General features: G+C 38.0%; 1 long non-coding RNA gene across 1 annotated transcript; it reads left to right on the top strand.

Annotated features, from left to right (window-relative positions):
* The first annotated feature begins 10,342 nt into the window (after positions 1 to 10,342).
* LOC108511469 (uncharacterized) lies at positions 10,343 to 12,550 on the top strand. The gene is made up of 3 exons (XR_005514915.3): positions 10,343 to 10,616; positions 11,788 to 12,047; positions 12,383 to 12,550. It is a non-coding gene; the product is annotated as an uncharacterized LOC108511469 (long non-coding RNA).
* Positions 12,551 to 12,830: the final 280 nt, after the last annotated feature.

The raw sequence follows: 12,830 nt of genomic DNA, 5'->3' as shown, positions 1-12,830 counted from the left end.
ATCAACATATCTAACATTATCTATAAAGGTAGAAGGGGTGATTTGAACTTTACCAATACCAATGATGTGACCTTGGTTGTTGTCTCCAAAAGTCACAGCACCTCCCTTCTTAGCTTCAAGGGTGAAAAATTGATCTTTATCACCCGTCATGTGCCTTGAACAGCCACTATCCAAATACCAGCAGTTTTTGTTGACCTTGGCTGCAAGACACTCCTACACAAGCAAATCATGTCATCTTAGGTACCCAAGTTTTCTTGGGTCCTTCATGGTTAGTCAAGTTGGTTCCTTTTGGAACCCATACCCTTTTATTTTTTCTTTTAGTTTTACTTTTCCTAAAATTACATGCATTTGCTTTATGTCCTACTATTCCACAACAAAAGCAAGTTATTTTCTTAATTTTAGTTTCCCCAGCTTTAACAAAGAAGTTACTAAGAAGTTTTTGCTTATTCCTTGGTTTATACCCTAAACCCGCTTTATTAAATACGGCTCGTTGATTATTAAGTATCATGTTTAACTTTTCAGAACTATATGTGAATTTTTCAACTAAGGGTTTGTATTTGTTTAGTTCTTTAGTTAATGTCTGATTTTCGGTTTTTAGATCATTTAGCTCTTTAGTTAGATCCTTGTTTAAGACTTGTTTATGGTTTTTGAGATCTGAAAATTTCTTTGTTAGTTTCTCAATATCTTTCGTTAAGGTGTTAGTCTTCTTAATTAGGAGTTGGTTGCTTGTCTTAAGTTCTAGATTTTCTTTGGTGAGATTATCTTTATCCTTAATTAATGAATCATGCTTATGAATATAACTTTGGTTAGTTACTTTTAGTTCTCTGTTTTTAACATTTATATTCTTATACTCAATCATTAATTCATTGAACGCATCATAAAGTTCATCAAATGTAAAATCAAAATGCGTATCGGAAATTACCTCATTTTCGTTGGCCATGAAACAGAAATTGGCCTTCTCTTCTTGTTCTTCATCCGATGATGAAGATGATGCGTCGGAGTCCGATAGGGTGGTGACAAGTGCCTTCTTCTTCTTGTACTTACTCCCCTTCTTCAGTAAGGGGCACTCTGCTCTTATGTGTCCCGGCTTCTTGCACTCGTAACACCCAATCCCCTCATTTTCCCTTTCCTTACCTTTGTCTCTGCGGTAGGAATTTGAGGGACCTCTCCTTTGATGATACGTCTTCTTGTGGTTGATAAACTTCTTGAACTTGCGCACAAGAAGTGCCTCACCACCATCTTCCTCATCTTCTTCCTCTTCACTGCTGCTGCTGCAAGACAGGTCCTTGTTAGAAGAAGTAGATTTTAAAGCTATTACCTTTTTCTTATGGGAGGACTCTTCCTCGTTGTGTTGTTTCATGGTAAGCTCATGCGTCATCAGGGATCCAAGGAGCTCTTCAAGTTGAAGCTTGTTCAAGTCTTTAGCTTCTTGGATCGCCGTCACCTTGGCTTCCCACGACCTTGGTAGACACCGAAGGATTTTTCTGACAAGTTCACTGTTAGTATAGTTCTTGCCAAGGCTTTTTAGGCCATTGACAATATCAGTAAACCTAGTGAACATGCTTGTGATTGTTTCATTTGAATCCATTTTAAATAGTTCATATTTATGAACCAAGATGTTTATTTTGGATTCCTTGACTTGATTCGTGCCCTCATGGGTCACTTCAAGTCTGTCCCAAATTTCTTTTGCAGAATTACAAGTTGAAACTCTATTGAATTCATTACGGTCTAAGGCACAATAAAATACATTCATTGCTTTAGAGTTTAGTTGTGCCTTCCTCATGTCATGTTCATCCCAATCCGTTTCTAGTTTGGGTACCTTAACACCCTCTACATATGTGGATGGGATGTATGGGCCATTCACTACAATGGTCCACATCTCATAGTCTTGGGCTTGGATGAATATTCTCATCCTAGCCTTCCAGTATGAGTAGTCGGATCCATTGAAGAAAGGAGGTCTTTGGGTGGACTGACCCTCAATGTGAGAAGATCCAAATGGGGTTGTCATTTTGATCTTTTAACTCTTGAGTGGAAGAGTTTTTGGCTCTGATACCACTTGTTGCCCAGATAGACAACCCAAGAGGGGGGGGGGTGAATTGGGTTTTTAAATTAACTTAGCTAATTAAAACTTTGTGGATGATTAACTAAATACTATAGCCAGTTATTTAATTAAAGCTAAGTGCTGTGAGTAATGTGTGGGGAAGAAGATGAGAGACAATGCACTACAAACACAAAGTTTTATAGTGGTTCGGAGCTAACCCTTGCTCCTACGTCCACTCCCCAAGTCTCACTTGGGAATTTCACTATAACCCCCTTGGATTACAGCCGGTTGTTTTGCAAGCTCACAACCGAACTTGTTGTTTTACGAGCTCACAACGAACTCGGTCGGTTTTCCCAGGCTCACCGACTAGAACCAACCCCGATTGTTTTTTCGGGCTCACAATCAAACCCTTACACTCGTTGGTTTTAAACCGGCTCACCAACCAACCTTAATCCCCTTGATTCAATCCCCCGATTGAATCAAGTAAATACACGAGATAGAAGAAAACAGAAAATAGCTTCTCAAAAAGCAGATTTAAAACAATATAATCGTAAAGGAGTTAGAAGCCCTCAAACGCTTTTAAGATGGTGAAGAGGTGTGGCTTCTGGAACTCCGGTCTCCTCTTGAAAGAGTGATCGACTTGAAAGCAGGAGGAGGAAGCTTTGAATGCTGGGAAGATGTTGGTGGAGCAGTAAATGCAGATCTTCCCTTTTTCTCGTTGAAGAGCACTTAGAGAGCTTGAAGACTTGAATGCTAGGAGTGGAATGTGTGTTCTCTGCCTTGCTACAGTCTTCTGTGGCTATTTAAGCCAACCCCCACGGAAACTAGCCGTTACTCTGCTTTTTCTGGCCGTTCTGCACACTCTGCGCAGCCTGACAATGTGACCGTTGGTGGGTTGGAGTCGACTCGCGCGATCAGGAGTCGACTCGGCTGTAGCAGGAGTCGACTCGAGCTTTTCCGGAGTCGACTCGGCAACTGTTCCCAGTTTGAATTAAAGTTGCCGTCTTGACTGGGAGTCGACTCGTCTTGACCCGGAGTCGACTCGCCAACTTCTGGCGCTGACCTGGCAATTTTGGAGTCGGCTCATCCTCTGTAGTCCGTGGATCCAAATTTGAATTTTGTCCACTCGAGTCGACTCGACTGTCCTGGGAGTCGACTCGAATCTCAGAGCCCGAACTCCCGATTCTCTGTCTTTTGGCTCATCCAGTCTTGGAGTCGACTCGAACTTCCTTGGAGTCGACTCGGCTCTCAGTTTCTGAAAGTTGGTCTTCTGCCTTTTGACGTGAAGCTTGTCTTGGAGTCGACTCGAGCTGTCTGGGAGTCGACTCGAATCTCAGAGGCAGTAACATGGTCTTCTGTCTGTCGATGGTCGCACAGTCTCGGAGTCGACTCGCGTACTGCGGGAGTCGACTCGAATCTCAGAGTCCATAAAACGCTCTCTGACTTTTTCTTTGTGTACCGCTGGGAGTCGACTCGAATCTCAGAGTCCATAAAACGCTCTCTGACTTTTTCTGTGTGTACCGCTGGGAGTCGACTCGCGTTCCACTGGAGTCGACTCGAATCTCAGACCTGAAAAAACTGCTCTTCTGTCCTTCTGTCTGTTTTCAGTCGGAGTCGACTCGTACTGATCAGGAGTCGACTCGAGCTCGTGCCAGTGACCTTGATACGCTTGGAGTCGACTCGTGAAACTCGGGAGTCGACTCGTATCTCAGACACTGGTTCATGCAGACTTCTTAACTTATCCAAAATGCTATGAACCAAGTCTAGAGACACTTGGACAGGATTTTCACTGAAACACTCAATTGAATTCATTAGTAATCACAAGATATACTCCAATGCTTTGAGCTCATCAAAATCAAACGGGGTTTTAATCGATCACTCCACAGGGTAGAAACAAACCGGAGTATGACTAAGAGGAGCACTATTTCATATTTTCCTCATCCCTATGGTGTTAGTGCTCATAAAAGCAAGCGGTAGGATGAGTTCGTTTGTATAACTCTTAATGAGTCCAAGACCCAAGAGGCAGGAGCTTTCTTGCTAGCTTCCTTATTATGACTCGCCTATATGTGCAGTCGTGAGACCGCAATTATGGAAAATGGGCGATTTCTTAAAAAGCACATGATAGATACCTGCGCATGGCCATATTAGCGCAACCCGCTTAGAACCCAGATCGGGCTATATTATGTGTGCTTTTGATTTATTCTGATCCATGGACCGAGGTTCAAGGTTACGACCACCTTGGCTCCACAGATGTAATCAATTGTCACTAAGTGAAGGTTCAAACTGAAAGTTACCTACACCTATTACATAATATAAGATATCCAGCATTTTATTTTGATTTTAAAATTATTATAAAAAAATTAATTTTTATGGGAGATTGTGTAAAAAATTAAATGCGCACGCGGCCGAGTCTCGGTCTGCGTGCGCGTTTGGATTTGGAAACGGCCGGGCGCTAAAGGAAAAATTAAATGTGCACGCGGCCGAATCTCAGGCCGTGTGCGCGTTTGAAAATTAAAACGTTCGTTGGGCGTTTTTGGTATTAAGCCAGCGCGCACGTGCGCTTAAGTACCGCGTGAAGGACACGGACGCATCCGTGGAATGCGCCCGCATGTCCGCAAAATTACCGGAATGCCCCTGCATAAAACCCCTATATAAACCCCCTATTTCATCCTATTCTAAACACGAAAAATTACGGAAAAATAGTAGAAAAACTCTGGAGAAATTCTTCCTCCTCTTAGCCACTTTTGCTTTTTGCTTTTATATATTTATTCAGTTTATTTTATTCTTTCCATTCTACTCTTTGCTGGATCTGCAAGTCCGATCGGGTTCGTTTTGACTTCTTCCGAGACGTGCCGAAGAAGAAGTTGTAGGATCGTCGTATCTCAGAGGAGGATTGCCGGGAGACCTGTACGTGGGGGCAAATATTTCTTTGGGACAGCGTCTACGCACCTCGACCTGCATTCAATCAGGCTAATTTCTTCTACTTTTATTTTTGATTTAATATTAGTAGATTTGTAGGATTTGAAATTCTATTATATAAATTTATTAAATGCATAGATTTATCTTGTGTTAGAATAGATTTATTTTCCATTAAAATAGAATTATTTGGATGCCGAATGATATATATATATATATATATATATATATATATATATATATATATAACTTCTTTAAGATTTTTCATTGATTGCATTTATAGATTTATTTGTTTACTTAGCTGATATATTGCTAACATTGGATTGATCGAATCTGCTCGAGATGAGTTTCAGTATCTTCGGACGAAACATAGCAGGAATTTGGTCCCATTTCAAGCAACTTGAAATGATAAATTAATGGGTTGTAGAAGTTCCTGTTTGTCTTGTTGAACCTAGCTTAATAAGACATTGAAAACTGAAGTCAAGGTCTTATGTGCTGTCCTTGTATCAGAGCAAATGCAGTCTTGACGCGTGAAGTTAGGGCAAGGAAAATTCTTCATTTGATTGGTGTTATGATCAATTTAACCAACTTGAGTACTGACTAATGACTATGTCAGTAGAGGGGAGATCTCTCTTTTCCCAGATGAATATTATGCAAAACAAAAATGGAGAACAAGAATTCGAACTTTAAGATTTGATAATTTACGTACAATTGGATCATCGGTAAATCTTTACTTATTTGTCCTAATTTGATTTCTCTAACATAACACAATGTTCTATTTGGTTTTCCATCTAAAATAAACTCACTGGTTGCTAGATGAATGACTATATCTCTTGCTACTGTATTAGTAAATTTCTCCATGTTATTGCTTCTCGTATTCCAACTTTTCTACTGTTTTGCTCCTGATTTTTTCCCCTAACTTCCTCATTCTTTAACAGTTTTTGTTTCCATTATATCCCTTTATTTTGAGTCATTTATCTCTAACTTTTATGAAATTGTAGCCGAATTTATATTCGAAAACTATTATATATCAGTTCTTTCTTTAGTGTCACGAATCCATAGTAAAAAATGCATGGTGTTTCCTAATGGGCTAATGACAAACTATGTTAATTAAGAAAAGACATTACTGTGTAATTTGTCTTCTCCTCTTCATGGCACCCACGATTGCATCTCTTTTCATGAGATAAATCTAGAATTTGACTGTACTGCAATTTGTTAATGTCAACTACTGGTTATTTTTATGTGTCTTCATATTTGAATGTTTGGGAAAGTGTCATTCAATATCATATAGAAACTTAGGGCTTCTAATATGACACACTTGTTTCCCTTGTGCACTTGACCCTTCCAATCATGCATGGCATTTCATAAACAAATGTATTTTTATGTGACATCATGTATTAGTGGAATGGATGTGTTTTTGGTGACAAAGCGAAAAACAGATTATCCAGGCTTGAGTTGATGGAATATCTTAATCTACTTTAATTCAAGTTTACACGATAGTTTTAATATAGAATATCAGTATCATCTTATGGATAGAAATGTTAAGTTTAACATGTGTTTTGGATATAAATTATTTGAACTCATTTTTGTGCCAAATCGAATTGTTGCATTATAACAATTTATTTTTCTTTATATCTATATCTCAATTGAATAATCTTATTATAAAAAATAATATTTTACTAACTTTCTACTTTATATAAATTTATTTTCTTATATTTATGTATTTTAATAGTTAGGTTTGTAGGACCCAGGTTTTATTTTTATGTTGACTGATAATAAATTTCTTGATAATAAGATAATGAGGACATAATTTTAGAATTAGAAATATTGAATCTAGTTTATATAATCCCTAGCTATAATAAGAAATGAGCTTCTTACTTAGAAGAGGGGTTGGAGACCTCATCCATCTCCTACCCTATGTCATATCTTATTCATAGCTTTGTACATCACTTTGTGGCTTAATTCCCCATCCTTACTATTTTTTTTATTTTTCCTTTTTTAAGGAATTTTCTTGCTAGTCTTGCTATGATAAGGCCCTAGACTCTCGATCTTACCTAAATATACCCCTTTAGCCATGCAGTCTTACACCCATTATATTTATACAATAATGGTCTTAGAATATTTTTAAGACTTACCATACGTTTCATGGATCAGGAAATTTCCCTACCAATCTTCCTTCAATAAGGCCCTAGACTCGAGGTGAAATTAGACTAGATAATATCGGTCTAGATTCATCTCAAAACCCAAATCTATTCAATTACAAATTTTCAACATTTGACTAATATCTATATTGATCAAAGAAAAGCGAATATAGTTATGAATTGGTAACTATCTCATCCATATTAGACTACCTAGTTCTGTGTTATCTTATTATCTTATATAGCTGCCATGAACTTAAAACGAGAACAACTCACAACATTAACATTTTTTTGTAACTTAATTCAATTTTATCTTCAATTGGTGGTGTGATGGCTTGGTCAGGGACCAGTCCACTTGACCAGCCCGACTTGAATACTAGACCCGTTCATGCGTCGCACGTGATGAGCAGTAGTAGACTCCTATTAGGAGTTTGCTTTTCCATTCGAAACAGGTGACTCATAGTAGAAATAGGAGACCTAGGGCTACTAGAACTCTCCTAGACTGATGAGCAGCAGTAGACTCCCGATAGACGTTTTCTTTTCCATCTGAAGTAGACAACTCCTAGTAAAAATAGGAGACCTAGGGCTACTAGAACTCTCGTAGGACTGCTAGAAATCTAAGTCGCCTCTATAAATAGGAAGCCCCTTTCCACCATGACTCACCACCACGAGCATCGTGCCTCCACCTCTCTTCTTTCTCCCTCTTTCTTCCTCTTTTTTCCTCTTTCTTCCTTCGAACTTGCTATTCCTTAGCATTGTGCCCATCGAAAATCAAGGCCGGAGAACGCCGCTGGAACTAAGGTTTAGCAAATTTGCCTGGTAAAGTTTGAAGGTCTAAGATGGAAGATGTATATAAACGTTATACTCCTCACTAATTTTCAAACTTGTAAATAGATCTTACACTTATTATTTTTAAAATTATCATGTTTTAGGGTTGAGATCGGATTGGATACTGGTATATCTATATTCATATTTGTTTTGTTTGGTAAATACAGATACGGATATGGATGTTAGTCGGATGCAAAAATTCATATCTTTATTTGTTTTAAATGAATACGGATACAAATTGGATACTAAAAATATGGATATAAATACGGATATAAATCGGACAATTAAACTTTATGACTATAGAATCAAAGATATTACTAAGTGGATGATAAAACAAGTTAATAGCATGTTAATATGATCATTTATTTTTTTAAAAAATTCATGAATGTCATATAAAATTAAATAGAGTTATAAATATTATTAAATATCGGATACGGATCGGATAGTTGTCTATCTATATCCATATCCATTTTTTTAGAATATGGATATGGAGATATTAGTCATATGCTCAAATTTCTATCCATATCTGGATAGATTCAAATACGAAAATAGATTCGTACAGATATTATCTGATCTACTTTTATCCCTATATGTTCTTAATACATATGATTTTAAATATATGATGTTTTTTTTAAAGTATGGATCAGCATATATGCTATGAAAATCATGCTTTATTATAAAAAATAGTTTTATGAATATTTTTAATGAAAATAGCATGGATATGAAGCATGAATTTTATCGTGCCATTTAGTATTTTTTCATCTAATGATGTGTATGTTTTATGAAAAGATATGCATATTTCAAAGGCTCTCAGATAGCTATGCATGACTCCTAGAATTAGAAAAGGTCGACACCTAGAGCTAGCATCCATACGAGCACATACCCTGCCAGTGGGTATAAAGTTAGTAAACAAAACATGATACTTTATCAATTATGAATACGGACCCTATCATGGGTATATAGTGCCCATAGCACCAATATCTGTGAGTAATGTTTCGAACTATAATATGACTTAATGACAACAAATGATTTATGATTTTACTTGTACAATATACTTGAAACCATATTTATAAAATATTAATAGTTTATGCATGCATAATTGGCTGTATGACTTATTTTAATATATTATAATATGAAATGCTTTATTTTTGTAATATTTATTATTTTCTTTAAATGATGCATTGTTATAGAAAAGCTATGCTTGATCCATAAGGTAGTGTAAATTTTATTTACTAAGCTGTGTAGCCCATACTCTTTTTATTTTGAAAAAAAAATAAAAATAAAAATACTAGAAACGAAGGATGGTCCAAGCTTTGAGTTCACATTAGCAAGCTTGATGATTTTGTACCAGATATTTAGTTATTTAATTGACTATTAATTTATAGCTAATGACTTTCCAAATTTTCAAAAATATGGGTTTTGGTATCTATATTTCGATTTGGTATCTACATTCAAAAATATGTTTATTCAATTATGATGGACTTATATATTTTATTTTATTTGAAATTATAATTATTGGTTTCGTGTTATCATGAGCAATACCTCATGCTAGCATGACCATATTATGCCTTGATTTTGAGGCATGACAGGTGGTTTCTAATATCAATATTTATCTTTGTGCTATCAATGTCTAATTTGTATAAATATTTATTTAAAGCAAATAAGAAAATGAACGTTGGTATCCATAATAACTACCCAAGAATATAAGAAAACATGTGCATCTTTTTTTTCTATCCAAGAGGCAATTTTGATGGGTCAGTGCTGGATGGTGGCACGATAGGTGGAGCGGGTTTCGTTATTCGGGACCCGACCTCTAGGGTAGTGGCAGCGGGAGGCTGTCAGTTATTTGACTGCACGGTTCCTTGAGCGGAACTGAGAGCTGCCTGGGCGGTTCTTCGACACGCTCAGCGTGTGTTTTCAGCTAGATCAGTCATTTTGGAGGGTGACTCGGCTACGATCATTAGTTGGATCCAGGGGGGTCAGAGGGCCGGTGCTGCCGACCATACTTTGATCCGCGATATCTGGTTGACATGAGGGACGGAGGGGTGGTCCAGGCGAAGCATGTGTTTAGAGAAGCCAACGGGGCTGCGGATTGGGTGACCACGTATGTGGCTAACCATACTAGTAGTACTCTATGGGCAGGGGACGTGTTTTGTTTTCCGGGATGTTTTGTTTTCCGACTTTATTGGGTGTATCCGCACACGTGTTGTATAGATCACCCAGTTTAGCAAAAAAAAAAAAAGAGGCAATTTGATTTTTTACATAAAGTAAACGATTTTACTAATATCGTTAATATAACTAGATCTAAGCATAGATTTTACAAATTATTTGATGTAAATATAAAAAATTTAAATTTTAAAAAGATTTTTGTAATTTAGTAAAAAAATATTATATCTCGTACTTTCGCTTCAGCTCGACCGGATCGTATTCCGGCCCAAACCCCGGCCTGTTCCACGTGCAATCCCACCGCACCGGTGACCGGTCCCGGTTCCCTGTGGCGGGAGAAGGAAAGCAGGACCAGCGGTTATCCCCTCCATATTCCACGCGCCAAAATATCCCAACATTATTCCAGCGTATCTTCGGAGCTCGAAGTGTCGGACCCCTGCGGTGCTCAAAACCCTCGGCCCCTTCGCCTCTGGAGAACTCCACATTGGGGGAATTCTTCGGTTCTTTCACCAGGAAGGTCGGGGAAGGTGAGTTCATTGACCTTTTGGGGAGGATGGGGAAGGAGAGATTGGATCGGGAAAGTTTGTATCTTTACGAGTGGATGGGTTTGCAGGAGCCATCGCTGTTGACGCCGAGGTCGTGTTCGCTTCTGTTTCCGAATTTGGGGAGGGTGGGGATGGGAGATAAGCTGATGGTTCTGTTTTGAGAATTTGCCGAGGGAGAAGAAGAGATTTCGGGATGTCTGTGTGTAGAAGCTGATGGGAGAGTGTGTTTTTTTTGCTATCTCTCAGTTTGAGTTTGCAAATTAAAGAGGGATTTGTAAATAGTTATATGATTTGGAATTAAATGTGCCTAGTAGAATTCTCATTTGGTGCTTTATTGATTGGCGATGCCCAATGTGCTAAGGTTACTAAGAGACTATTTGGATCTGGAACTTGATTTAAAGGCTCTTTGTATCATGACACAGGCTTGCTATTGCATCTAACTAGCTACTCAATGAGGATAACCAGAAGAAAGGAAAAACAGGACTGGTTTCACAGAGTGTGAACTTAAATTTCTTTATTGATTTATTGCCTGGAATTTTCCATTTCACTCCTGAGATATCTGTTAGGTAGCTTTTGTTTTGGTAGATTGGCAGGAAGGCCCCAAGGTGTTTTGATTTTGATGGATGGGGCTAATGGCAAAGTTTAAGCATTAGGGTACAGTCAGGCAGTCAGGTGACTTTTTCTTTCAGATTGCCAAAATGGTCTTTGGAAGATTGCTTGTTGGGAAGGCAAACAGCAAGCAAGTCTTGGTGACTTTTTCTTTCAGATTGCCAAAATGGTCCTTGGAAGATTCCTTGTTGGGAAGGCAAACAGCAAGCAAGTCTTGTTTTATACTGATTGAGGAGCTCATGTGCCCCTCTGCAAGATTTAGGATTAGAATTTTAAAACAAGATAAATGCAAGTGAGATCTTCTTTTTGCTGCTTCATACTGTGGTGTGATTTCCAATTCTACTTGACATTTGTCTGGTCCGATTGCAATTTGCAGTTCTTATAATTTGACTGTATATTTTCTTTTCTATTGCATCCTTATATTTCATCAATATATTGTGTCTAATTTTGATTAGATCTCCCTTTTATTAAAAATAATAATAAAAAAAAACCTTAAATCCTTATCTTGTTCCCATTCCCTAATGGCTGTTTCATTTGCCTACAGTTATTTGCAGCAGAAGTTCTGTATTTTTGGTGCAAATTTAGAGGAGCTGGAATTATTGAAGCTGTTCAAAGAATTGCCTGCGGGATGAATATATCAAAATAAAAGTCTTGGAGTCACTTGCTGGTAGTGCACCAAAGCACTATGGAGAGGTGTGGCAATTAATCTTATCATTAGCTGTTGTTGCTGCAATTTAAGGGAAAAGCTGTCCTCCAGAAGTAGCCTTCTGATTTGCAGGAGGAAAGTTCTCACAACTGAAAATTGTAAGTTACTTAAAATCCTACTATTTGATCCCCCTGCTTTCTCAAATTGCCACTAGCACTGTATTTCAAACCACAACAGACAGTGCTTGCTTCGTATATTTTCTCAAGGCAAACTCTACGACCATTTTGGAGATGATCTTGCTGATCACTGCAAATGACTGCTCCAGCTATTTTTGATGATCTTACAGTACATCATGACATTCTTTTGCTCAAACCTCTCTTTTCTCGAATTATGTGAATCTTGTTCTAAGGTTTTTGCCCATCCATCATTCCCATGCTAGTCACTGTGATCCTTCCCAGTTTATTCTCAAAATCTCTGAAAATTATTTGGACAGGGAGAGGCCTTCTTCTGCACCAGACGCAGCTTGCTCATGGCTGATGACCAGGACTCGTTGGTGGCTTCTTTTAATCTGCGGTTCTAATGCCGAGCCTTCCATTTGTTGCATTTGGCTCCAATTCTTTCGGCGTCAAGTATTGCTGGTTCAAATGTCTCAATTCTTTCCGTATGGTACTCAATTCTTTTCTTTTCTCAAAAAGAAAAGAAAAGAAAAAAGCAGCAAAGCAAATCTGCTAGCTGAATATCTATAGATTTGCATTTGTAACTGCAACTACATATCAAGTACTTTGCTCTTCAATGTCTTCATACTGAACTTCAATTATGACTCATGGGAACTAATGTGCTTCTGATGTATAACAAGCATTCGCAGGTACCAGCCAAGGAGTTCGCTTTCATCATCCTACTTAAGCTCACAGCAGAAAATAAAGTTTCTGATGCACCATGGA

This window comes from Phoenix dactylifera, chromosome 4 (assembly GCF_051530095.1).
Source record: "Phoenix dactylifera cultivar Ajwa chromosome 4, Ajwa_hap1_PhDact_Kaust_v1.1, whole genome shotgun sequence".
Taxonomy (NCBI): domain Eukaryota; kingdom Viridiplantae; phylum Streptophyta; class Magnoliopsida; order Arecales; family Arecaceae; genus Phoenix; species Phoenix dactylifera.
Note: the sequence above shows the minus strand (reverse complement) of the source record. Positions and strands in the feature narration are given on the sequence as shown.